Below are 27627 nucleotides of genomic sequence, written 5' to 3' on the forward strand. Positions count from 1 at the left end.
AATCTCTCTCAAATCCATGTATTCCACTCCATTATCACTGTCTTACTTTACACCCTCTTTATCTCCTTTCCTAAGCTGCTACAATATTCATCTATCTGATCTTCCCGACTTTTCTCTCTGCTCCAGTCTAATTCCCACACTGCCTCTAAATTGGTATTTTGAAGGGGCAAGACCACCTCAAGTTATGTTCCTACTTAAAACTTCTAAGGGTCTGGGCTCTCTACTGCACAGTTAAATTCCAAATTCCTCAGCATGGTATGAGAAAGATCTGCCATGGTATGGCACTTGTCAGCCTCTCTAGCCTCTCTTCTCCCATCTTCCCTGTATCTTATGCTTCATCTATACCTCTCCCAGTAGTTCTCTGAACATTTCACTTTGTCCAATCTTTGTACATGCTAACTCTCTCCTACAATATTCTTCCCTTCGAGGTACCTAGTGAACTCATTTAACACAATTCATACCTCTTCTGTTCAATGTTCTCAAAAGTACTCTCTCTCACCTAAAATAAAGTTTATAACTCTACACTAAGTCATAATCACACAGATTTTTGTTATTAGTAGTTATTTGTGAGGGAGAAATACTGCATAATACAGAAACATACAAAGTACTATTATTTATAATGTGTGACTCCAGCCTCACCCCACTTAAGGGCAGGGATTATGTCTTATTCATATCTATTTGCCTAGAACATGTATTCAATAAATATTTGTCGATACATTTTTTCTTATAGAAACAATACTTGCTCATTTTCTAGACTAAAAGACACAGTACTGAAGACAATTAAAAGCAGTTATGATCCCATCATCCAGAAATAATTACTGACCTATTTTTCAAACATTTTTATCCAGTCTTTTTATCTTGTTCTTAAAGATGTTCTCTAATACTGGAGTGCCTGAGTGGCTCAGCTGGTTAAGCATCTGGCTCTTGATTTTGGCTCAGGTCATGATCTCACAGTTTGTGAGTTGGAGCCCCACATCAGGCTCCTCACTGACAGCATGGGATTCTACCAGCAACACCCCCTGCTCACTGCCCCTGATCTGCTCCTCCCTCACATGTGCTCTATCTCCCTCAAAATAAATAAACTTTTTTTAAAAATCTAAAAAAAAAAAAAAAAAAAAAGATATTCTCTCATACATACTTTTACAGCAATTTTTAGCCTTGAGGCCAATATTAAAATATAACCTACCAATTCCTATAATTTAAGATTTGGAATTTGGCAACAGAAGGAATTTAGTCCTTGGATTTGTTTGGGAAATGTGCAAATTTGATTTATTTCATTTAGATTTCTGTTCTAGATATTCAGATCTCTAAGATCCAAGATCAGAAGTGATACGTTTTTAAGAAATTTCAAAGCAAAATTCATCCCTAGGTAATTAGTTTTTATACATTTATAAAACAATTTTAATTTTCAAGGATGAACAAAATTTAAAACACACATTGTGATCCATTCCTCAAGTATTTTACCCATTTTATGGCCAAAATACCCAAGTGCCCAAAAATATAAACTGTCCCCACAGGTTGCCAAAATTAAATTGCAGAGTTTTCTAAGTGTTTCAGAAATTTATTCTAATGAGCTTATAATTTTATTTTTAAATGGCATGCTAAATCATGTGCTGGTCTTTATAAAACAGAAATTGAAATCTCCCCACTCCCTCTCAGAGCTTCATTTCCTCAGAAAGTTGAATCAGAAGTTTGGCTTTCAACTCCACCCTCAAGGAAATGGAAGGCATGTTATAATTTATTATATTCAGAGACATGAGTGAGACACATTTTTCCCATGTCTTTTGCATTTTCCTCCTGTTTCTTATTAGAAGGTATGGTCTTTTCACGCAGCTAGAGGTAAGATCTATAATTTGGTCCTAGATAATTGTATTTCTTCAATGGGGTCTGAAGCCCAAACTCTTGCTAACAGAAAGTGTTATCCTGCCTTGCTTAGTTCCATGTGCAGGTGTCATTCTTGAAAGAGGATCTTGTATGAAGGGAGTGAGATGAACGGGGGACTCAGGAATTCTTGTGTTCTAAGAGCACCTCATTAATATCATCTCTCTAAAAGCACCCTCTTCTCAGGGCGCCTGGGTGGCTCAGTCGGTTGGGCGTCCGACTTCAGCTCAGGTCATGATCTCACAGTCTGTGAGTTCGAGCCCCGCATCGGGCTCTGTGCTGACAGCTGGAGCCTGCTTCAGATTCTGTGTCTCCCTCTCTGCCCCTGTCTCATGCTCTGTCTCAAAATTAAATAAAAACATTAAAAAAAATTTTTTTAAAAAGCACCCACTTCTCATTATTTATTACATGATAATAATAACCCTCTTTTTGAAGGTATAAGTTGTCCTTTCTTTAAAATTTATTTATTTACTTTAAGAGAGAAAAAAAGAGAGCACAAGCTAGGGAGGGGTAGAGAGAGAATCCCAAGAAGGCTCCACACTGTCAGTACAGAGCCCAGTGTGGGGCTCCATCCTATATACTGTGAGATCATGACCCAAGCTGAAACCAGGAGTCCGACACTTGACTGACAAAGCCACCCAGGCATCCCTGAATGTATAGCTGTCTTGAGAGAACATTAAGATACATGCATTTGGGAAAGAGTCACCTGGCCATTGTCAGATCAGACTCTTTAAACAGATAGCTGTTTGCATTCAACAATATGATCACTAATTTTGTCTGTATTAATCCCTGTATCTTGTACATAGTAGGCACTCAATTATTTTTAAATTCATGTGCACAAATCTCTACCAACATGCAGTTTCCAGGCAAACTAAAAATGACTCAAAGTTGGGGTGCCTGGGTGGCTCAGTCAGTTAAGGGTCTGATTTCAGCTTAGGTCATGATCTCACGGCTAGTGAGTTCAAGCCCCGCATCAGACTCTGTGCTGACAGCTCGGAGCCTGGAGCCTGCTTTGGATTCTGTCTCCCTCTCTCTCTGCCCCTCCCCTGCTTGCTCTCTCTTTCTCTCTCTCAAAAATAAATAAAACATTAAAAAATTTTTTTTGTAAATAAATAAATAAATAAGACTCAAAACAATTCTAGCCCTCTCTACAGGACTATAATGAAGTTACCATTTATGGAGCACATATGTACTAGGCACTTTACAGACTTTGATGTATTATAATTTGTAATATGATTTCCTACAGCTCTGGAAGACAGGCATTACCGTCACCAACAAATGCTCAGAAATGTCAGGTAACTTACCCAAGTTCCAGAGCTGGTGAAGCCAGTTATACAAACCTCTAGCTCTCATCTAACTTCAAAGCCCATGCTCCTTTCACAATTTCAGGATGCCTCACTCATTCCATAGAAAGTGATACAAAAACTGGTCCTTCTAACCTTCTGGAAGAGAATTTCAAAACAGATGCCCCAAGTGAAATGACTTTGATTCTTCTGTCCATATATAAAATGACATTTAAGGGTCAAACCTGAGAGACTAATTAGAATGCAATATACATGTGCTTACCAACCTAGTCCATTCCATCACAGAAAACTCGAAATTTCTGCCATTTATTCCCAGCAGAATAATCACAGATTTTTCCAGAATTAATGCACAATAACTCAGGGAGGAGTTCTAAATATTTGTATAGATCATGCCAGAATCTAGAAGGCATGCAAAAATACAACCTCTGCTCTGACTGGGCAATTTTCATCTCTTCTTTGAACAATTTTATTTAGACCAAAATGGAATGGATGGTGTCTTTTCTTTTGCTATGTCCTCAAAGAAAGGAAGAGCTGAACAAAAAGTCTTCCCTTAATATATGGCTCATCTCACAAACATCACACACAAAAAGTAATGTACATATGGGTATTCATTAGGAAATGATTCTTACAGATCTTAAAGTTCTCTAACCTGACCATTTAGAACACCTGTCACTGCGCTGTAGCTAATTCAGCGACAATCCTTTCATGTAATGATTAAAAAAAAAAAAATCAAAAGAGCTGTTTTTCCTGTTTCACATCCATGGAGTTAGTTTTCTAATATCTATGAGGAGGCATTTCTATGTGCAGACACCACATACACTCCCTATTCTTGGGTCCTGGCTGTAAGCTATTTCCTCCTGAACTCAGGTATTTCTAATTGCCTTAAATGAGGGAAATAAAACTACTCATTATTCTTATTTTGGCAGCTATTAGCTGTCCAAAGCAATAGAATCCTCCCTACGGGATGAGTGTTAAGAGGTAAAAAGATAAAGTCATAGTTCAAATTACAAAATTATTTTGGCTTAGTGCTCATATTAATATATATTTTTTGTTCAAATAATCTATAAAATACATGCTCAGGATTTAACTTCTGTGATTTCATTGCAAAACTCTATATCCCCAGCTTAAAACAAGACTATCACCAAAATTACAAAAGTACTGAAAAATTTTAACCAAATATCTTTGTTGATAAAGCTCTCTATTAAAGTGTTTTTTTTTGGACATCTGTCAGTATCAAACTGTGAATCCCTAGTACTATATGAACACATGCTATTCACATTATTATGTATATTATATATTTACATGACTGTGTACTATGATTCATAGTAAAGTTCACTATTATCACTGGCTTAATTTATGATGTGGGATAAAAACCATTAACATGACCACAACTACCAATAATGTTTTTCTAGACCACTAGTCCAAGTATCAGGTGAGAGCTATAGAGGATTTTTAAAAAGAAAGAAAATGAATACTTCAGAGGTATCTAAAGATAAAAATACAGAATCTTTTTTAAGTTTATTTATTTTGAGAGAGAGAGAGAGAGATCGATCATGAGTTGGGGAGGGGCAGAGAGAGGAAGAGAGAATCCCAAGCAGGCTCTGCGCTGACAGATGTGGGGTGGGGATCAATCTCACAAACCGTGAGATCATGACCTGAGCCAAAATCAAGAGCTGGATGCTTAACTGACTGAGCCACCCAGGTGCCTCCCAAAATACAAAATCCTTAAGAACAGGAGCCAGCAAAGTTTCTTTATCAAGATAGCTGGGCCCAGGTCAAGAAACGAGTGGCTTTGTGTATTTAAACTATCCCAAAAGTACGACTAATTTCAATTTTGTTTTCAGTTTTGCTAGATTTTCACTTATTCTATTGTTATGGCAGAAGGGCAAAATGTGTCCAGTAACAACATTTAGAGGACAGACTAAGAAAGAACATAAATCAGACATCAAAACTCTTCATGAATGGTGAACGAGATTGTGAGGTAAAGGAGTAAAGGACAGAAATGAATCAATAAGAGGCAGGTGGGGAATGTTATACTAACCCCATAGGAGCAAGACTAAAGTCTGGACTTTTGATTGAGCACCATACCATCTAGTAGAGAATAGAAGTCAGAGATAGAAAATTAACATCTAACAATTGTTGAGTACTTGCTTCTCTATATGCCAGGGAATTTACATAAATTATCACTAATTCTCATCTTAACACTGATAAAAAGAAACTATTTTTGGGGTGTTGGGTGGCTCAGTCAGTTAAGCGTCCAACTTTCGCTCAGGTCATGATCTCCTGGTTCATGGGTTCAAGCCCCACGTTGGGCTCTGTGCTGACAGCTCAGAGCCTGGAGGCTGCTTCAGATTTTGTGTCTCCCCCTCTCTCTGCCCTTTCCCCACTCATGCTCTGTCTCTGTCTCTCTCTCAAATGTAAATAACTATCACCCCATTTCTCACATTAATAGGCATGTGCTATAATGCAGACAAACAATTTTGGAGTAAGATTTGAAATTCTGTCTCTGGTACCTTTAAGCCTTGAAATTGTGGGTAATTAATAACCCTAAAAACAAAGGCATCCTATTACCAGCAAGGGACAACGGAACCATAATAGTCTTGCAAAAGCATATGTACCTTATTAAATACCCTCCTATGCTAGGGATCACTTGCCTTAAACCATCACAGCCACAAGGTTTTAAGGGCCCCCATAACTGCCTGATTATTTGGCTTTCTGCACTTATGTCGTGAAATTGACCTCTGACCTAAGGCTAGAAACGGGTGAGTAAAGTAAGGCCTCTTCTATGATGAGGGCACAGAGGGTGGAGAATGACTTTAAGAAATAAAGCCAGACAAAGATATCACAAGAAAAGAAAAATACAGACCAGTATCTCTTATAAACATTGATGCAAAAATCCCCAATAAATTATTAGCAAACCAAATCCAGGAGTATATTCAAAGGACTATTCAGGGCACCTGGGTGGCTCAGTTGGGTTATTAAGCCCCTGACTTCAGCTCAGGTCATGATCTCAAGGTTTGTGAGTTTGAGCCCTGTGTCGGACTCTGTGCTGAACTGCTTGGAGCCTGGAGCTTGCTTCTCGGTTTCTGTGTCTCCTTCTCTCTCTACTCCTCCCCAACTGGCACTCGCTCGCTCTCGCTCTCTCTCTCTCTCTCTCTCAAAAATAAAAAAAATAAATAAAAAGACTATTCACCATACCATGTATGATATATCCCAGGAATGCAAGGTTGGTTCAACACACGAAAATCAATGTAATATACCAAGTTAATAAAATGAAGGGGAAAAAAGCTATGATCCTCTCAATATAACTCATTATGTGGAAAAAAATTTTTAAGCATGCATTTCTGATTTAGATATGTAATTTTTTAAAAGAGATGTTTAAAAGTGATGCTTTGCAATACTCTTCCTAGTTGTGTTTAACAGAAGAATATATTAATATCATCTCTTAATTATTGAGTACCTAACACATGTGAAGTGTTCAGTACATGAAATCTGATTTAGTTATAACCACCCTGCCAGGTAGCTGTCACAGGAGTATAAACTGGAAGGACACAGTAGTTAACAGCACAGACTCTGGAGCCAGATTCCCTGGGTTTGAATCCTAGTTCTACCACTTACTAACTGTGTGACCTTGATCAACTTAACCTATCTGCACTTTAATTTCTTAATCCAAAAAGAGTAGAATAGTACCTAGATTCTTACCTCTAGAAATGATGTAAGAATTGAATGTTGATTGTATGTAAAGACCTTAAAACAGTGCCTGATATAAAGAGCTATATAAAATATTGGTTATTTAGCTGATGAAGACAAAAAGGCTGAACAGAAGGAATGTACACCAAGCCCTATTTTCAAACCTTAACAATGAAGTTTCTGCCTTTTCTAACTACCATATTGCGTGGGATGCTTGGATGAAACCTTGTTCCAATTTAATGCGGATAATATGCACACTCTTAACAACCTGATGTCCAAGATCAAGTGATTTTTCAATTCACAGAGAGGGTCTATACTAATCCTTTCCTGAATGGTAAAATAGTCACAGAGCACATGAAGATTATCACATCTTGCTGGTGAAGGAGTGCTAAGTAGTCCTAGAAAGACAGTGGCTCAAATATACTGACAGATGTTTCATAAATTATTAGCAACAACTGTTTATAATAGAATTTCTGGTTCAGGTGATTATCTTGATTTTCTGACCATGAATTTAAGAGACTAATCTGTTTTAAAAATTTTTTTTAATGTTTATTTATTTTTGAGACAGAGAGCGACAGAGCATGAACAGGGGAGGGGCAGAGAGAGAGGGAGACACAGAATCAGAAGCAGGCTCCAGGCTCTGAGCCATCAGCCCAGAGCCCGACGTGGGGCTCGAACTCACGGACCGCGAGATCATGACCTGAGCTGAAGTCAGACGCTTAACCAACTGAGCCACCCAGGCACCCCAAGAGACTAATTTGTTTTAGAAAGTGCTAGAAAATACAGCAGGAATGATGTCTATCCCTTCAAAATTTGCTGTTATTGGTTGTTTCTGTATCATTACCTTGCAGCCTTCCTGGAAATCTGATTAAAAGCCACAGGTAATTACACTTTTTAATACATGGCTAACATAGAGTAACACAGAATTATATTAATCTCTCAAATTATCTAAATTGAATTGATGTAATAAGTTTAAATGCAGGCTTCTCTGAAGTTGCTTGTATTGATACAAAATCACTTCTTATACAAGTACTCTACCTTCTGCACCACTCCTATATAAACATTACTTAAATCAAATATGAAAATAAATTAAATTTAATTAAATTTAAAAATCAATTATGAGGCTTTGAAACATGTACCAGTATATATCTAATTATCATATTAATGTGTATCTAATTGATATATATCTAATTGTCAAATTCTCATAATAATCTTATCAGGTAAAGAGCCAAGATTACACAGATTTGCTCCAATTTCCTCCATCTTCCCTACATGCTATATTTCATTATAAAAATTCATCTTTGAAAGATAATACTGAGATACAGGTCTTTAAAAATACTTAAATGTATTCTTGGGGTGCCTGGGTGGCTCAGTCGGTTGAGTGGCCGACTTCGGCTCAGGTCATGATCTCGCGGTCTGTGAGTTCAAGCCCTGCGTCGGGCTCTGTGCTGACAGCTCAGAGCCTAGAGCCTGCTTCAGATTCTGTGTCTCCCTCTCTCTGACCCTCCCCCGTTCATGTTCTGTCTCTGTCTCAAAAATAAATAAAACATTAAAAAAAATTTTTTTTTTTTTTAAAATACTTAAATGTATTCTTAATAAAAAGTACTAGGGGGGCGCCTGGGTGGCTCAGTAGGTTGAGCACCCAACTTTGGCTCAGGTCATGATCTCACAGCTCCTGAGTTCGAGCCCTGCATCAGGCTCTGTGCTGACAGCTCAGACCCTGGAGCCTGCTTCAGATTCTGTGTCTCCCTCTCTCTCTGCCCCACCCCACCCCACTCGCATTCTGTCTCTGTCTCTCTCAAAAATAAACAAACAATTAAAAAAAAAAAAAAAAGTACTAGGTACCTTATATGACAATTCACAATTTTTTAAATGTAATCACTTAATCCAGCGTTTCTCAACCATGACACTACTGACATCTGGGTCAGCTAATTCTTTGTTTTGGAAAGCTGTCCTGTGCATTGTAGAATGTTTAGCAGCATCCCTGGCCTCTACTCACTGAACATCAGTTCTACTCTATCCTCAGTTGTGACAACCAAAAATGTCTCCAAAGGTTATCAAAAGTCTCATGGAGGGCAAGTTGAGAACCACTGATTTTACCTTTACACAAAACTTTGTATGATACACAAACCTTTGACAAAAGTAGTAACTGAGTAGTATACAAACCCAAGTTTTCAGACTCTGAAGCCAATGTACCCTTCTCTATACCACATCTGCTTCCCCTTCTACAGTAAAGAAAATCCACCCACCCATAACCAACAGTAAAGAAAATATGTGATAGTGTGACCCTGCATACAAACATGTACAAGTGACAGAGTCATAAAACATTTTTACTATAGGTGATGCATTTTTATGTTCGGTCTCCCTTCCCTGTCTACCTTCTCAACTGCTGGTGGCTTCCCAGTGAATTGATTTCACAACCTACAATCGGAAAACTACTATCCAAGGCAATAAAATGAGCCAATCTGTTGTATTAGTGTTCTACTGTGTTTTATAAAGTTTTTCAACATTAAGAGATAGTACAATAAGGTGCTCTAGTTAATCCAAGTCCCATCTAGATGATCTATCTGAATCTTTTCTCAGATTTTGTTGCTCTGCAACAAAAACCCAAACTGAATGATTCCCTAGAGTGGGTTCTACAATGTATGCATACACGAAAATCACCTGAAGGACAAGCTGGAAAACACAGATTATAGGGCATAACTCTTGAGTTTCTGATTCAGCTGGCCAAGGGTGGGTACCTGAGAATATGCATTTCTGATATCACCCAGAAGTAATATTGATACTAATGGTCTATGAATCAAACTTTCAAACCATTTCCCAGAACTTTCTCAGAACCGGGATAAGGAGAGGCACCCGGATGGCTCAGTCAGTTGAGCGTCCAACTTCAGCTCAGGTCATGATCTCGCAATTCACAGGTTTGAGCCCACATTGGGCTCCGTGCTGACAGCTCAGAGCCTGAAGCCTACTTCAGATTCTGTGTGTGTATGTCTCTCTCTCTCTCTGTCTGCCCCTCCCCTGCTTGTGCTCTCTCTAAAATAAATAAAAACATTTAAAAAAAAAAAAAAAAAAACGGGGATAAGGAGATAGGTGAAATTGGTGAAGGCAATTAAGAGTACACCTTCATGGTGAGCACTGAATGTACAGAATTGTTGAATCACTGTTGTACACCTGAAACTAATTTAACACTGTGTATTAATTATGCTGGAATTAAAAAAAAGAAATGGGTATAAGGAGTCATAAACAGAATATTTTAAAAAGAGGATATGATAATCTACATAACCCAACCTAAGATTAATATATTTTTAAATACTTATTTCAAGACTTAAAACTAAATGAATTATGTGTAGGTAGGTAGGTAGGTAGGTAGGTGTGTGTGTGTGTGTGTGTGTGTGTGTGTGTAGTTGATAAATAATGAATATTTAATATGTGCCACACTCTGGGATAACATGCTAAGTCAGTATTTCCTGAACCATGCTCCATCAGAGTAGGTTACGTAGATGTCATAGGACAAGTATTTCTATAGTTAAATAAGATTGGAAAATACTAAATAAAACTAGTTCTACAAGAAATGTCTAACTTATTAGAGCAAGTAATATACTCACGTTCATAGTAGCCCTCCAAAAAGCAGCGACATCACATAGCAGATCTCAGATTTTTCACTGAGCATCTCAAAGACTAGTATTCCAGGGAATGCACGCAGAGATGTGAATTGAGGGGGGAAAGAAAGGCATGGATATAGCTACATGTTGAGCACTTCATGCACATCAACTGAATCTTCTAATTTTCATAATAATCCTGTCAGGTAAATAATGTGTCCAAGATCACAAGGAGACCTGCAGAGTAACCCACATTTAAAACCCAGGTGCTGGTCTGTCTCCAAAGTCCTGTGACACAGTCTTTTAATGAGAAAATAAGAAAAATGACGGGAAAACAAGAAACATTACTTATGAGGTTATAAAAAGGCCCAACAAAAATGGGAGGAGACGCGAAGAAAACAACACACTTAAAACAAAAAAAAAAAAAAAAAAAGGAAAAAAAAGGTAAAACCTGAATACTTCACCAAAGAGGTTATATGAATGGCAAACAGGTACGTGAAAAGATGCTCAACGACAACAAACATTAAGGAAATACAAATTACAACCACGAGATACCACTACATGCTTATGAGAATGGCTAATATAAAAAAACACTGACAAGGATGTTGACCAACTGGAACTCCCATACTTTGCTAGGCAGAACACAAAGTGATACAGTCACTCTGGTCAACAGTTCGGCAGTTTCTTATAAAATAAAACACACAATTACCATATGACCCAGCAATCCCACTAGTGGGTATCTACCCTGGAGAAATGAAAACTTATAGTCACAAAGACCTGTACAGAAATGTTTACGGCAGGTCTATTTCTAACTGTCCCAAACTGCAAACAACCTAAACGTCCTTCAATAGACGAGCGGATAAACAAACTATGGTACATCCACACAATGGAATACAAGTAGCAATAAAAAAAGAATGAACTATTAATATACACAACAACTTGCATAAGTCTCAAAGATATTATATTCTTAGTTTCCAAGAGAAGCCAGTCTCAAGAAGTTACATGCTGCAGGGGCACCTGGGTGGTTCAGTTGGTTGAATGAGCCGATTTCAGCTCAGGTCATAATCCCAGGGTCATGGGATCGAGCCCCGTGTCGGGCTCTGTGCTGAGAGTGGAGCCTGCCTGGGATTCTCTCTCTTCCTCTCTCTGCCCCTCTCCTGCTTGCACACGCATGTGTGCATGCACACACTTTCTCTCTCTCAAAATAATTTTTAAAAAGGTGGGGAGAAGATGAGAATACAGAGGGAACACACAATAAAGTTTGTTGGGATAATGTAATTGCTCTGCTGATTGTGAGCTTACACAAAACTACAGAAGTTAAAATGCATACAACTGTACAAACAAAAAAAACCAATTTTACTGTATGGTAATTTTAAAAATAAAGAGAAAAAAGGCAAGACATAGGTTGATACACATTTCACACCAGTTAAATGAAAACAATCATAACCATGCCATATATACATTCCCACATGTACAGAACACTAAAATTTAGCAATACCTACAGATAAGAATTTGCAGCTTAAGAACTTAAAATTTCCACACTTATTTTTAGATAAAAATATCCTTTTGTTCATAATCGTGACACAAGTTGAGAGGAAAGGGCCTTCCTAAACACATAAGATTTGTGGAATTTAGAATTCCAAGATCTTTGCATCTTAGCAGAAACACATCATTGCCTATGTTGTTAAGGCAAAAGATAATGAAATATCTCAGGGATGAAAGGAATGTGCCAATCCTCTTTCCCTCGTGGAATTCTCAAAGTCCATGTAGCTGGCACCTGGTACGGTGACTTCAGTGCAAGCTCAGAGCTGACATTCCTAGGAAGGGACTCACAAATAAACCTACATCATTCCTAAAGATCTACAATACAATCCTCTGTAATCCAAGCAGTCAGCTGTTCGAGACTAGAAGTATGCAACAACTGCTCACGCACGCATGCACACAAACACACACACACTTTTCTGTGCACGGAATGTTTATGAATGTGTCTGTGTACCCATAAAGGAACAAAATAACGCAATCCACAAGAAATTCTGAAATGCCTAACTCCGAGTAACTAATACATTGATGAATTACTATTGAAATCTTTACTGAGCATCCACTTTGTACCAAGTACTAGTAACAAGCACCAGGAATAGATCAGTAAAGTGGAAAGATGAAATCTGGCTCAGATTTATACACCTCAGAAATCTGGTGCTCACGATCACCTCCAGTTTAAAGACAAGTCATTTTTATATCAACCATCTGAAGCAGGTGAAGTGAATGAGATGAAGACATTCCAAGTAAAGTGTGATTAATGATAATAAGATGCATAGTACATTCTACAAACTGAAAAAAAAGGATTATGGCCCAAGGTTTGATTTTTTTGAACGGAGGGGACATGTGCATAAAATGAAGTGCTAAGAAAATTAAAGTAGGAGAGGTAAGCAAGGACCAGATCTTAGAGAAGTTTGAATGCCATGACAAAAAATTCAGATTTATCTTGCTGGCAATTAGAAACCATTGAAGAGTAACAATTTCCAGAGTTTTTCTTTCAGACAAATAGGTGTTTTGAGTTTTCCAGATTATGGGGGAGGGGGAAAATAGTTAAACCAAGGAAATTAAAAAAAACACTACACACACTAGGTCAGAGATAATAAATAGTGCTTCTCTAGCCTCAATAAAACAATATTATCAGAGCACCTAAGGGCTCAAGTCAGTTAAGGGTCCAACTCTTGGTTTCGGCTCAGGTCATGATCTCATGGTTCGTGGGTTCAAGCCCCATGTGGCGCTCCACGCTGTCCATGCAGAGCCTGCTTGGGATATTCTCTTTCTCTATCCCTCTACCCTCCCCCCCCCCCTTAAAAAACCCAAAATACTGTTCTTATTCAAAGAACATCCTGCATAATATTAATAACTGGGATTTGTAACTTTACTATTTACAAACCATTTTAAATTTTATTATTTTTTTGAGAGAGCGTGGGAGGGGCAGAGGAAAAAAGAGAGAGAGAATCTTAAGCAGGCTCCATGCCCAGGCTAAGCCCAACACCCAACGTGGAACCCTGTGTCCAACAGGAAGACCAATATGGGACTCGATCTCACAACCGTGATGAGATCATTACCTGAGCAGAAATCACGAATCGGACGCTTAACTGACTGAGCCACCAGGTGCCCCTACACATTATTTTAAACAAAAATTGCTAACATTCACTGTTTCATAAACTAAAAAATGATGACATGTTAATTGAAACATTGCCCTTGTTCTAACATCAAAATTATATATAGATGAGAGAATGTGACCAATGTACTCACTGGCTGAAAATACTTCAAATTAAGTTCTTCTATGGCTTACCATCTCTTTCCAGCCCTAACTCCACTCCTTTTGTTTAGGCCATCTTCATTTTTCACGTAGGTCTTTGCAATGGTTTCCTCACTGGTCTCTCCACCTCTGGACTTCTCTAACATCATTATAATATGCATAAACAACCAAGATGATTTTTTTTTCTTGAGCACAAGAAAATCTGATCACAACATACTCTGTTTAAAAGATTCCAATGATTTCTCCATTGCATTGAAGTTAAAGCCTAATTTCCCTCACATGGCATAAAAGGCTCTTTCACAGTGACTGAGGCCTTACCTCTCCTGCCCATTCTCTTTTTTGATAAACACCTGGCCTCTCACACTATGCTTTGGACATACTCAACTCTAGTTTCACAGATTGTCTCTTATTTTGGCAAATACTATTCCCTTGACCCCAAATATTTTCTGCCCGTTGTCCCCACTCCCACTTTGCCTGGCTAACTCCAACTGCTTCAGATCTCAATCCAGTGTCTCGTTCCAGTAAGTAACACCCACAGACACAAGAAAAACATCTCATTAAAAAATGCACAAAAGAAGTTGATTATTGTTCCAAATTTTTCAGTTCCTCACTATTATAGAATTATAATGCATATCCTTGGCTAAAGACTTTGCGGTTACCTACCACTGGAATAGGCAAAGTAGATCTCCCTTCCCCACTGATGCTGGGCTTGGTCATGTAACCTTCTCTGCCCAACAGTGTGGGCAGTATGCCAATTTGGAGCTGGGACTTTAATAGCCTTCATGTGTGTTTGTTTCTCACCCTTCTTGTGTTCCTGCTGTCTGCACTAGATGACTGTGGGACATGCAGAGCAGACCTGTGGGCACAGAGCCAAATCTCACTGAACCTAGGCAAGCTCAGCTGGGATCAACAAAATCCCAGCTGACCCAGACACTGATGAGAAGGAAAAAAAGGAAATGCCGTTTTTAAGCTACTGAGATCCAGATTATTTATTACATAGCATTTTTGCAGCAATGACTGATATAATGTATTTCCAACCAAATTTTACTTTAAATTATCAAAATATATACTTACATTGTTTTGTGGTTATGTGCCAGTAGGTTAAAATCCTAAACCAATCATAAAAAGTTTTAAACAGAGAAACTAAAAAGAAAATAATTTCAATTTATGTATCTGTCGTAGGTGAAGAGAACTAGGACATGGTATTTAGGTGGTCAAAATACATTAGGATAAACTTCCATGAGGAAAGTGGAATAGAAACACAAATTCAAAGAAAAACAGGAATAATTTCCAACTTTCAGCTGTTAAAAAAGAGCCTGTTTATATACTTCATAAAATAATGCTAATAATGGATAATGGTAATGATGAATCACTACAGTATTTAGATTCCTAGATACATTTTTTAAAATGATGTTTTGCTTTAGGGGCACCTAGGTGGCTCAGTTGGTTGATAATCTGACTCTTGATTTTGGCTCAGATCGTGATCCCAGGGTTGTGGGATCGAGCCCCCCATCAGACTCAGCACTGAGCATGGAGCCTGTTTGGGATTCTCTCACTCCCTCCCTTTACCCCTCTCCCATGCACGTGCTCACTCACATGCTCTCACTCTCTCTCTCTCTCTGAAACATAAGTAACTAATAAGTAATAAATAATGATGTTTTATTTTAAAATGTCGCTATTTATAAAATACAAAAAATTATATAATTTGCAATTATTTAAACTTATGATGAAACTGGTTTCTGATATGACCCAAAACACGTGCAAGAGAGCAGCTACTTTCTTTCTCTTGGTGTATAGTTCTATGAATCTTAATACATGTACAAATTCATGTAATCAACACCTGTTTCTATAAGATACAGAACACACACACAAGATACAGAACAATCATCCCCCTCATGCTATCCCTTCATGGCCACATCCTCTTCTCACCTAGATCTTTCATAAGCCTTTGAGGAAATATGTGAACACCAAAGTTTGAAGAAAACCACTATGACACTAACTAGCATGACTTACTACCCCAGTTATGGAGGCTTCAAATTTTTAGCCAAATTCAAGTTCATTTAGTAATACTAATAATGCCCAAAATATCCAATAAACAATAGTAAAATCTACTCTGTGGGCCAAATAATATATTCAAGTCGATCAATCTTGAGCTGGTTAATAAACTCCTTGACTCATAGTTTACTGCAATCAAGACTTAAGTTTCTCCACAACACTCATAGAGGATGATACAGACTAAGTTCATTTCACAGTTAGGAAGTACAACACGTACTTAATTATGCTACACCTTACCTACAATGAAAGAGAAATAAAATTCAGGAAGGAACTCTGTGAAACTTCAAAGAATGAGTTTTCATGTTCATGTTTTCACGTGCCCAGACAAGTCCTGCATAATTTATTCTCTCATTTCTAAAAAAGGAACAATAAAATCATCAGCCTAAGTACCACTGGTCACAAATGCCCCTTATTGATTGCTGTTATTTCCCCAAGAAAAAAATCCCAACAGAGACCACAAACACTTTTCTCCTCACTAAAACTGATCACAGAGTTAAAACTCAAAAGATTTCATGGCAAAGTGAAAAACAAATTCAACTTAAAAATAATAATAGGTAATCTGCATTTTCAAATAGATGAGAATTAAAAGCTGGTATATGCTACACTTCAAGACACGGTTAACTCCTTAACCAGGTCTTATCCTAGAGAAGATGGTGAAGCAGGCCTTGACAGGCAGGTACCCTCCTTTCCCGACCTGTCTTCCCAGCTGCCAAGGACTTTAACCCCTCATGATGTAACTACTCTGTGTGCACATATACATGAATGCACATACAGACTGTCCCAAATCAGTCTTTTTCTATCTAAAGAGCTGAAGTTATTTTATCTCTGATTGGAAGGTAGTAATAGGAGGAAGAGACTAGATTCCACTTATTTTAATAAATAAAGAGCTAAAGGTGTTTACTCCTCTAAGCAAGGTCTGCCAAACAACTGTGCTCTAGAGCCTTAGAATTTAAAGATAATCTATGAAATTTAAAGATAACCTGATAAATAACATTTACAAAGAATAATGGCACTGAATCCCACCCTGCCCAAAAGCTACATAGTAATATTTATGTTTTAACAGGTTACACAGTTAAAAATAAAAGAAATTTCCCCAAAGAATTTTAAGCGTTAACAAGGAGGCAGAAAAACACTGCTGGTTTTCTTCCAATCATGTCATAAAGCATATTCTTTTCCGATTAGACAGACATACAGGCTAGCTGTTTTATTTTCTTTTTATGTTTCTTTATTTTTGAGAAAGAGAGAGAGCACAAGTGGGGGAGTGGCAGAGAGAGAGAGAGGGAGGGAGACACAAAATTCGAAGGAGGCTCCCAGTTCTGAGCTGTCAGGACAGAGTCTGAAACAGGGCTCAAACTCACGAACAACTGAGATCATGACCTGGGTTGAAGTCGGACGCTTAACCGATTGAGCCACCCAGGTGCCCTGCTAACTCTGTTTTAACTCTAGCCATATAGCAAACAAATCTCCATTGAAGATACTAAATTAACAGGGTAGACAAATGTCTACCCAGAATATTATGAGGAAATCTGTAGTGTAAAATATGCATATAGCAAGCCCCATTTGGACATTTAGAAACTATTAAAAATCATAAATTATAAAGAAAAGTTTAAGAAAAATTTCCATGTGCATCCTTCCAAAACCATTAGGAAATACTTTGAAAGCATGTTCTAGGAAACAGCTGATATAATTAGAGTAACAAATTTTAAAGCTACAAAAGGCTTTAATGGCTTTTTAGAAATAATAACCCTTTCCTTTGTGCAAAACAAAGAATGAAGGTAAAGAACCTACAGATCAGAGATATGAGATACGTATTAGTTCTATTAGACAGTTTATCATTAAATAATTATATCGATTATTAAATATATCATTGTAACAAATAGGTCTTACCTGGATATCAATCCAAATTAACTGACAAAGAATGACATTTGAACACTAAGTGAATGTGACTACATAAAAGCAAAACAAATAAATGTTTTTTTTTTTTTTTAAGTATAAACTGCAATGACGCTCTCAAAAAAAACCCTGAAGCATACTGTTACCTGTGAGAAAAAAAAACGTACTGGCAAACAAGCATTTTTATTACAGTTTCCCCTTATTGTGTGTATGTATGTGCATCTCAAATTTTATGTGAAGAAAAAAAAAATTCACATTCTGTACAGACTGACCTATGTATATGCCGTAAAAACAGTCGCAGAGCCTCCCTTCACCCCTAACGGTTTCTCTTCCTTTGTTTCCCTCTGACTTTCCCTCTCCCTCCCTGCATGCCCTGGCAACATAGGATTCCCTCCCCTTCTCCTACCTCCTCACCTTGGATCAGGAAAACGTTTACCCTATCACTATACTTACAGACAGATGAGATGCAAAGCCTTTCCAATACTATAGTTCTTCTTTGATATTGTCCCCGGAAATTTCCACATCCGTATGTACACTTGAAAACTGGTCTGAAATACTTTCATATATGAATATCATTGCATTCAGTCCACAGTGCAGTCTTAAAACCTTCTCTAACTTCATACCCTTCAACTTGTCTACCAGTTCTAAGCAAAAAGGAGAAAGGAGGCTTAGAACCTTCTTAGATTATCCCTGTCATGTTAGTGCCTGAAACTTTTGTTACTCCCTGTGAAATTTCTAGAGCATTTTTTATCTCAGGAAGATGAAAAAAGATAGGAGATGGATTTGTATTGGTTTGTTTTGGGCACAGACTGGCAAAGTTGAAAGCCTACGTGGCCACAGCAGCAAGAAAATGAAGGATGTCAAAGCCAGAGAGAGAAAATAAAGAGGGACAGGATGTGAGTCCAGGCTGCAAGGTGTTCACCTAGCTTCTTGACCCTATTCCCTGGACCCCGCTGAATTGGCCTCCTGTGCCCTGTCCAACTCAGAAGAAGAAAAGCCATCAGCAGTCACTTGAAGCTGGTAGAAACCAGACTTCCACTGCTAAGACTGTTTCACAATAGCAGAAACTTAATAAATATTTGGTGGCGTATTTAGAATATTAACACAGACAAGTGTGAAGCTACCTAAAAGAAATGAATTAGCTATTTGAGGAGTGGGCTAGAATGGCAGGAACTATTCTCCTTAAATGGATGTCCTAAAGGAATAAACAACTAGCTCTTAATTTTAGTCTCCTAGCAGACAGATATGCTAGGAAGTTTTACTACTGTCTGGCATGCCACAGTCTTGTAAGTCCAGTAAGTGGGAATGTGAGCTCATGCCCCAGGCAGTAACAAATACACGCTGACGAAAGGGAATGATGAAGTAAATTAATAAAGGAGATCCCAGGCTACACAAACCCCTACCACAGTCTCTACAATCAAAAGAAGTTATAACAAATTAATCAAGATCAATAATCACTCCTTTTTAATTATATGCATAAGAGTTTTTTAAAATCCTGAGAGTATTCCACTTGGGAGATGAGGGCAAGTATGTGGTAGAGTGAAGCGCTATTCAAAAAAACAGAAGTAATAACGCTGTTATTAACAGCAGCCAATTTTAATTTTTACTGTTGTTACATATTCCTGTCCTAAGAAAAATACAAGCAGATGAGCATTTTTTAGAGGTAAAACTCTGATTTTGATAAGCCAAGCTTAGGAGTCAGCATGCCAATAGAAAAAATAAGCTTTAATTTCACACCATAGCCTAGGCCAGGGGAAGAGAGAGACTAGTAAGGAGATTTCTGTTCCTGACAAGAAGAAAAGGATTAAAAACACTGTAAGAGATTAAAAATCAATCAATCAATCATACAAACAAACAAACAAAAACACTGTAAGAGGAATGAACTCTGGTTGCAAGCCGAGCTGCCACCCTAAGCATCTTGATTATTCCAAAGATGCCCTGAGATCCAACCCAACCCTTCTGGCTTCTGCCAGAGAAGCACAGTTAACAGCCAAATCAAGTTCCAAGAATAGTCATGACATACCATCCCCTTCCAACTACAGTTAACCTCAGGGAGAATGAAGTTCTGGGGCGCCTGGCTGGCTCAGTCAGAAGAGCATGCTGACTTCATCTTGGGGTCGTGAGTTCAAACCCCTTGTTGAATGCAGAGATTACTTAAGTAAATAAAACTTTAAATTTAAAAAAAAAAAGGAACAAAGGTCTGATACATGCTATAACACAGTGAACCTTGAAAACACTGTGCTAGTGGAATAAACTAAATACACTTATGTGAAATATCTAGAATAGGCAAATTCTTAAAGAAGGAAAGTAGATTAGAGGTAACCAGAGACTGAGGAGAGAGGAATGGGGACACATTTTCTGTTTGAGTTGTTTAAAAAGGTTTGCAAGTAGATAGTGGTGATAGCTGCATTACACTGTAAATGTACTTGATGCCACTGAATTGTACACTTAAAAATGATTAAAATGACAGATTTTATGTTACATAAATGTTCCAACAATACAAAAATGTTTTAAAAGAGTGATCCCATAAAAACTTATCTGCTGCAGGCAGGTAGGTCTGCCATGGAAAAGTCGGCCTACAACAGGAAAAAAAATTATTGTTAGAAAGGCCTTAGGGTACCTGGGTGGCTAAGCTGGTTAAGCGTCTCACTTCAGCTCAGGTCATGATCTCACAGTTTGTAAGTTCGAGCCCCATGTCGGGCTCTGTACTGACAGCTCAGAGCCTGGAGCCTGCTTTGGATTCTGTGTCTCCATCTCTCTCTGCCCCTCCCCTGCTCACTCGTTCTCTCAAATAAATGTTAAAAATTTTTTTTTAATTTAATACAACCAAATAAAATGGGTGACTCAGTTGGTTTTAATTTAATACAACTAAATAAAATGGGTGACTCAGTTGGTTAAGTGTCCAACTCTTGATCTCAGCTCAGGTCTTGATTTCAGGGTTGTGAGTTCAAGCCCCACGCTGGGCTCCACACTGGGTGTGGGGCCTACTTAAAAAAAAATTTTTTTTTAATTAATTAACTTGGGGTTTCACAGTGTTTATATAATATTTTTTTAAGTTTATTTATTTATTTTGAGAGAGAGAGAGAGAGAGAGAGAGAGAGAGAGAGAGAGAAAGAAAGAGAATCCCAAGCAGGCTCCATGCTGTCAGCACAGAACCCAACATGGGACTCGATCTCACAAACTGTGAGAGAACATGACCTGAACCAAAATCAAGACTTGGATGCTTAACTGACTGAGCCACCCAGTTGCCCCTATATGATAAATCTTTATTGTACTTAGGTTCATGCCCCCAAAAAATTCAACCCATGTTTATTTAGTATGCTTACAGTCTCTTTATCTACTGTTTCACCCAAATGAGAGAGAGTAAACCTTCTGGTAAAATGATTAAGATTCTGGACTCTAAAAAGGAAGAACATCTAAAATAAAGCCTTCTCCTATAAACAAATAATGTGTCACCCACTAAGTCATTAATTCTAAGGAATGACACAACTGTTGACATTAAGATTGAGAAAGAAAAGCAACACTGATAAAAGAGTGGAAATTAGGAAACACAAATGCACTAACAATAGTTACATCTTAAGTAACAACAATTTAATAAGTCACCAATTTAAAACATGCAAACTCAAATGTACTGATCTAGAAGGATAAGGCTTATATAATCTTAACTATTCAAAGCGCTCAAAAAATTCCTCTGTAGGAAATGAAGTGTGCAATTCTAATTTTCCTACCCAACATCCCAATCCTATAATAAGCATTATGGTAATTATGATGTATGATATATGCTTGTTAAAACACTGATTAAAAAAATAAATAAAATACTGATTATTTCACAAGTTAAGCGTCCATGTAATTTTCACTGGGGAAGGCTAAGAAATGAAATTAAAAGGTCAGAAATATTGAATACATAACATTATATAATGTAAACATCAGAAAACAAGAGCAACAGCTAACTTAAAGGCTTTTAGTAACAAAAAATGAAGAATATGAATATGAAACTCTATGAAGAATAGAAGAGTTACAGGGTACTAAGGTAAATAACACATGGTCCCTGGCCCTCAAGCATCTCACATGCTAACGAGAGAAACCAAGAAGTCAATCAGCTATCATATACAGTGATGTGGCCTGAATGTTTTGACATCACAGAGCAGGAATGCTTACTAGTATAGACAAAAGCAGAGGCCTACTGATAGAGGATTCTTGGCCTGAGTCTTAAAGAGGTAGCTGTGGAATAAAAGTTAGCATGTAAAAGAGTACAACTTATATACACCGACACACACACACACACACACACGCTCACTCACGCACGCTCTCTCTCTCCAGAAATATTTCTGGACTATCTACTATGTGCCAGGCACAAACCGTATTTAGGGAACTGCATGTGTTTTATTTAGTATGTCTGGAACCTAGAGAACATGTATGAGATTAGGCAGGCACCAGACCATGAAAGCCTTGAATGATGCTCTGCTAATGACTTTAGACCTCACCCTGAAGATGGTAAGAAATGAATGAAATCTCTTAAGGAAGTCACAAGATCAGAGCTGTATCACTCAAGCCAAAGGCTTTCCTACACATTCTCCCTGAGGAGCTGGCATGAACACTCTAGAGCGAAAGGAAGAAAGGAACAGATACGACCCACATTTCACAGATACTGTAGGAGGGAGCATCAGCTGCGAAGGTCTACCACTTCTCCACCTCCTGTTCTGTCATGAGACTCCATTCTACTGGGGTAAAAGGTTTCAGTAGAGTAGCACGTAGGAGATAGAAGATTGGTAACAGATAGGAAAGGGAAGTTCTGCTGGCCGAAGGGTGTAAGGGTCATCCGCAGGAAACTACTCCTACTTTATTTTTTTAATTTATTTTAATTTTTTTTTTTAGTTACTAAATCAGGTTTCTTTTTTTTATTTTATTTTTTTTATAATTTAACTATTTTTTAAATTTACATCCAAATTAATTAGTATACGGTGAAGCAATGATTTCAGGAGTAGATTCCTTATTCCCCCTTACCCACTTAGCCCATCCCCCCTTCCACAACCCCTCCAGCAACCCTCAGTTTGTTCTCCATATTTATGAGTCTCTTTTGTTTTGTCCCCCTCCGTTTTTATATTATTTTTGTTTCCCTTCCCTTATGTTCATCTGTTTTGTCTCTTAAAGTCCTCATATGAGTGAAGTCATAGGATTTTTGTCTCTAATTTCAGTTAGCATAATACCCTCCAGTTCCATCCACGTAGTTGCAAAAAACTAGTCCTACTTTAAACAGAATATTATATGAACAAAATATACCTGAGTATATTAAAGCATTATCTGAGAAGACGAGGAGTTTGATGTTGTGTATATTTTGCCACAATTGAAAACAACTTTAAAAAAAAAAAAAAAGAAAGAAAAATTAGGAACAGAAAGCATGAAAACAACATTAATCTGGGAATGCAAACTGGTGTAGCCACTCTGGAAAACAGTATGGAGGTTCCTCAAAAAATTAAAAATAGAACTACCCTACAACCCAGCAATTGCACTACTAGGTATTTACCCAAGGGATACAGGTGTGCTGTTTTGAAGGGGCACATGCGCCCCAATGATGTGGTATATATATATATATATACAATGGAATGTTACTCGGCAATTAAAAAAAAAAAAAAGATATCTTGCCATTTGCAACTACATGGATGGAACTAGAGGGTATTATGCTAAGTGAAATTAGTCAGAAAAAGACAAATATCATATGACTTTATTCATATGAGAAATTTAAGACACAAAACAGATAACATAATGGAAGCGAAGCAAAAATAATATAAAAACAGGGAGGAGGAGAAAACATAAGAGACTCTTAAATATAGAGAACAGAGTTGATGGAAGGGTTGTGGGTGGGGGGATGGGCTAAATGGGGAAGGGGTATTAAGGAAGACACTTGGGATGAGCACTGGGTGTTATACATAGGGGATGAATCACTGGAATCTACTCCTGAAATCATTGTTGCACTATATGCTAACTTGGATGTAAATTAAAAAATAAATAAATAAATAATCTGAAATTTAGACATCCTATTTTTGTACTCTGGCAAACATTCAAAATGGTAAATATAAGTTCATATTATATTTAATTATAATTCCTTCATTCTTCCTTCACATTTGAAGAACTCTTCAAAGTCTACCACAAACATAAAGCCAAATGTATAAGGACACAAAGAAAAAGCGTAATTACTATCTTGCTGGGGGAGAGGAGACAATCCTATCCCAAATGGACATTATCCAATAGCCAGCTATGCTTTCCTAGAGACTTGCAATGGTGCAAATTGCCACCATAAAGAATGTACATGGATTTGAGCAGACACATTTGACAGCACAGCTGTCTGTCCAGGCATGCTGCTGAAAGAATAGTACATTCCTATTTGTCCTGTCCCCCACCCACCTTCAGTCTCCTTATATACGGGATTTTAAACAAAACTGTCATATTTAAGCCTCTAGTGTGTGTGTTTGTATGTGTGTTTAATAAGGTCAGTTAGATAATAACAGAAGCAATGAACTCCTCAACATCACCCCTATCCCAAAGTCTCCAAAGATTTCTGAAGAGCAAACAGTTTTGTTCTTGTACATTTCTTAAAAGTCTTGATTTGAGGTTGCTCTTTAGTTTCAAAGAGAGGGTAACAGGTCACTAACTTTCAGAAAATTGATATAGTATGGTATAGGAGTGAATATTGAGAATTAGAGTAATAGAGTCTGAGTCCTAGCTTTGTGATCTTGGGGCAACTGTCCAACCTCTCTGAGTTTCAGTTTTTTTCATCCATAAAACATGAATAATGATGCTTACACTATTTACATCACACAGTTGCTGTATGATCAAAGAACTAAATGAACTTTGTGAAGATCAAAGAAATAAATGTAACCCTACCCCAGCCACACACTACAATGCCCCTTTCTCAATAATCTCAATTTTATGCAACCACTTTTGAATATATGTTCTATCCTACTAGCAGCTCCTTCCTTTTCATACATGAACTTCTGCCATCACAGTTGATCCCACCAGAACCTTAAATCTACTAACCTAACAATCTTTTCACTCTCCCTCACCCCTGGAAGTCCTCTCTTCTCTCCTTACCCAGTTTAAGTTCCATGATCCATCATTATCATCACTCGCTCCTCTCTCACTCGTAGATACGCACTTTGCAAAACCACAATCCTGCTTAAATTCAATTCTCTGTCCATTCCCCTATTACTAAAGGAGAGGGCACACAACCAAGCTGACTGCCCCCACTTTTAACTCATGACCTTTAACCTCAAATGAGTCCCGAATTCGGCCTGGTATTCTATTTCCCAAGCCCATTCACTCTCCCACTTCTCTTAACAATGACACGTTCTCTCCTCTCTTCTCAAACTTCTAACGCCTTCTTCCATGCCCCTTCTCACTCTCAGCTGACGACTTGCTAGAAAATTAAAGCCATCAGAAGAGGATTTCCAGGAATTATCACATCCACCAACAGTATCAGAATCTATCTGCACCTATGTGCTCTGCCTTCCTTCCTATTATAATAAATGAACTATCTGTTCTTTTCACCATCCAATCCCTTCCCTCGTGCACGAGCTCCAATCCCTACCACCAACTCAATGATATGAGCTCCAGAAATTCTCCTCTTCTCTACCGTATCATCAGCTTCTTTCCTTCCCTTCTCCCCGTCTCTACTACATCACTTCCTGAGCATATGAAATACATATGAAAATACTAGAACTCCTATCACAAAAACTGTACTAGCAGAAATACTGCCAGGTTGAACTAAAAAGACAGATACAACGCAAAATGAAAACTGCCCTTTGGATCCCACATCTCTGAACAGGAAACGGGCTTAAAAAAAAAGATGATTCTGCTGCAAACATAAGCTTCCTGTATGGAAGACTCAAGAAGACGGCATAAAGGAAGCTAAGAAGGGCTACATAACTTTTACAAGGTCATACAATTAAGTAAGTGGCAAAATTGGGATATTAACTCAGAAAGTCTACATTCTTGTTTTGTTTCGTTTCTTTCCAGGCTTTAATTCACTGATTTTTCTTATATAAAACTATGTGGTGGCCACAGCTGGAGTCTGGGTCATCTGCACGGAGATGCTGGTATGGGTCTTTACAAGACAATAAATCCCTGATAGGGAGACTTGGTGAACACAGTTTCTTTCCAGAGGTCTGGGGTGAGATAGCTGCAGGTCTTGGAAATGGCATCACAAGCGGTCTTGGCCAAAAAAGAAAAGAAAAAAAAAAAAAAAAGCGGGCCTTGGCAAAGTTGCCTAGGGTGGCAGTGCAACCCCTGCCCGAGGTGCAGCAGTCATCCACACCGGCCATCAGCAGCAGCTTCTTGGGCAAAGAGGCTAAGACAACGCCCTTGCCTCTAGGGGCAGGAACGAGGTGCACAAGCACAGAGCTACAGCAGCTCGTCACCCCCACATGGGACAGTGTGGGCCTTGCCGATCTTGCTCTCCTGGGAGCCTCGCTGCACTGGTATGATGGAATGCTTAGCCAGGATCAGGGCCCCATGGATGGCAGTGGCTACCCCCTTGGAGCACGTTAACATCTGGGCCGACACATTCATCGTAATCTCCGATAACAACAAATGCCTTGAAGCTGGCCCACTGGCCAGCAGGGATCTGCTTTTGCACAGGCATAATCTTCAAAACCTCATCCTGAGGATGTCCCCAGGAAAAAGTCAATGATCTCAGATTCCCTGATGGGCAGGGAGAAGAGATCTCCTCCAAGGACTTTATCTTCATGTCCTTGACTCCTTGTCATCGGCCTTGACTGCAGGAGCCCCACGTGCCCGCCTCTACCCCCAGATACCCTGTCCCGACCTCCCAATGCAGAGACCTGGGCCTTAGGGCCCTCCTGCAGCACGAGTGTCATCCACCATTTGGTGTTTTCTTGAAGAGAAAATCTACATTCTTAAGCAGTATCTACCGTGTGCCAAGCACTTTACACATGGTATCTTGTTTAATCTTTACAATGCTGTGACTTAAGTGTTAGTATTATTCCCAGTTTACAAAAGGGGAAACTGATAGATTCAGTGATTTAAAACACATGCACACACACAAAAAATTTTTTTTTCTTTCTTTTGAGAGAGGGGCCGGCAGAGAGGGAGGGAGAGAATCCCAAGCAGGCTCCTCATTGTCAGCACAGAGCCCAACTCAGAGCTCGATCTCACAAACTGTGAGATCATGACCGGAGTCAAAATCAAGAGTGGGACACTTAACCAATTGAGCCTGCCAGATGCCCCCAAAATGTATTTTTAAACAACTACACTAAGTTCAGAATTGAGGTAAAACTTACAAAACAAAAAGATACACAGGATATATATTACATTTATAGTTTTTTGGGGTTTGTTTTTGAGAGAGAGCGCACACACACCAGCGGGGGGAAAAGGGCAGAGAGAATCTTAAGCAGGCTCTATGAGCAGCATGGAGCCCCACTTGGGGCTCAATTTCACGACCCTCAGATCATGACCTGGCTGAAATCAAGAGTCCTGCGCTCAACCAGCTGAGCCACCCAGGGGCCACTACAGTCATCTTTTTCTTAAGTATGCTTTTACAAGAAAATTTACTGCATCAAAATTTAGCCATTTTTAACAGCCTCATAACCTCAAAGCTTTGGAAACTAAGTAGCTTGTTATGAATTAATAAAATTTGTGTCTACACATCTGTAAAAATTTCACTTGCTAAATAATAATGTCAACAAGATTTTAGGGATAAAGTTATATAAAATTTAAAAGTTAGTTGTAAAGCCATTTTCTCTATTTAATTTAAACTCTTAAGCAAATTAAAATGGTACTAAAAACATCCTTAGCTATATGTTAAAACCAAGTGTCCCAAAGATTTTTATCAGCAAAACCATGATCATCTACTTCCAGTTATTTGTACCTCAAAAAAATATCAATGGAAGTC

The 27627-nt window shown here is 38.3% G+C and overlaps 1 protein-coding gene and 1 pseudogene across 4 annotated transcripts in view; both read right to left on the reverse strand.

Annotated features, from left to right (window-relative positions):
- Positions 1-27627, reverse strand: part of ABL2 (ABL proto-oncogene 2, non-receptor tyrosine kinase) — a 104768-nt gene that overhangs the window by 38644 nt on the left and 38497 nt on the right. The window lies entirely within an intron of this gene.
- LOC107180960 lies at positions 25765-26506 on the reverse strand (annotated as a pseudogene).

The sequence above is a fragment of the Panthera tigris genome, chromosome F3, assembly GCF_018350195.1.
Source record: "Panthera tigris isolate Pti1 chromosome F3, P.tigris_Pti1_mat1.1, whole genome shotgun sequence".
NCBI classification, from domain to species: domain Eukaryota; kingdom Metazoa; phylum Chordata; class Mammalia; order Carnivora; family Felidae; genus Panthera; species Panthera tigris.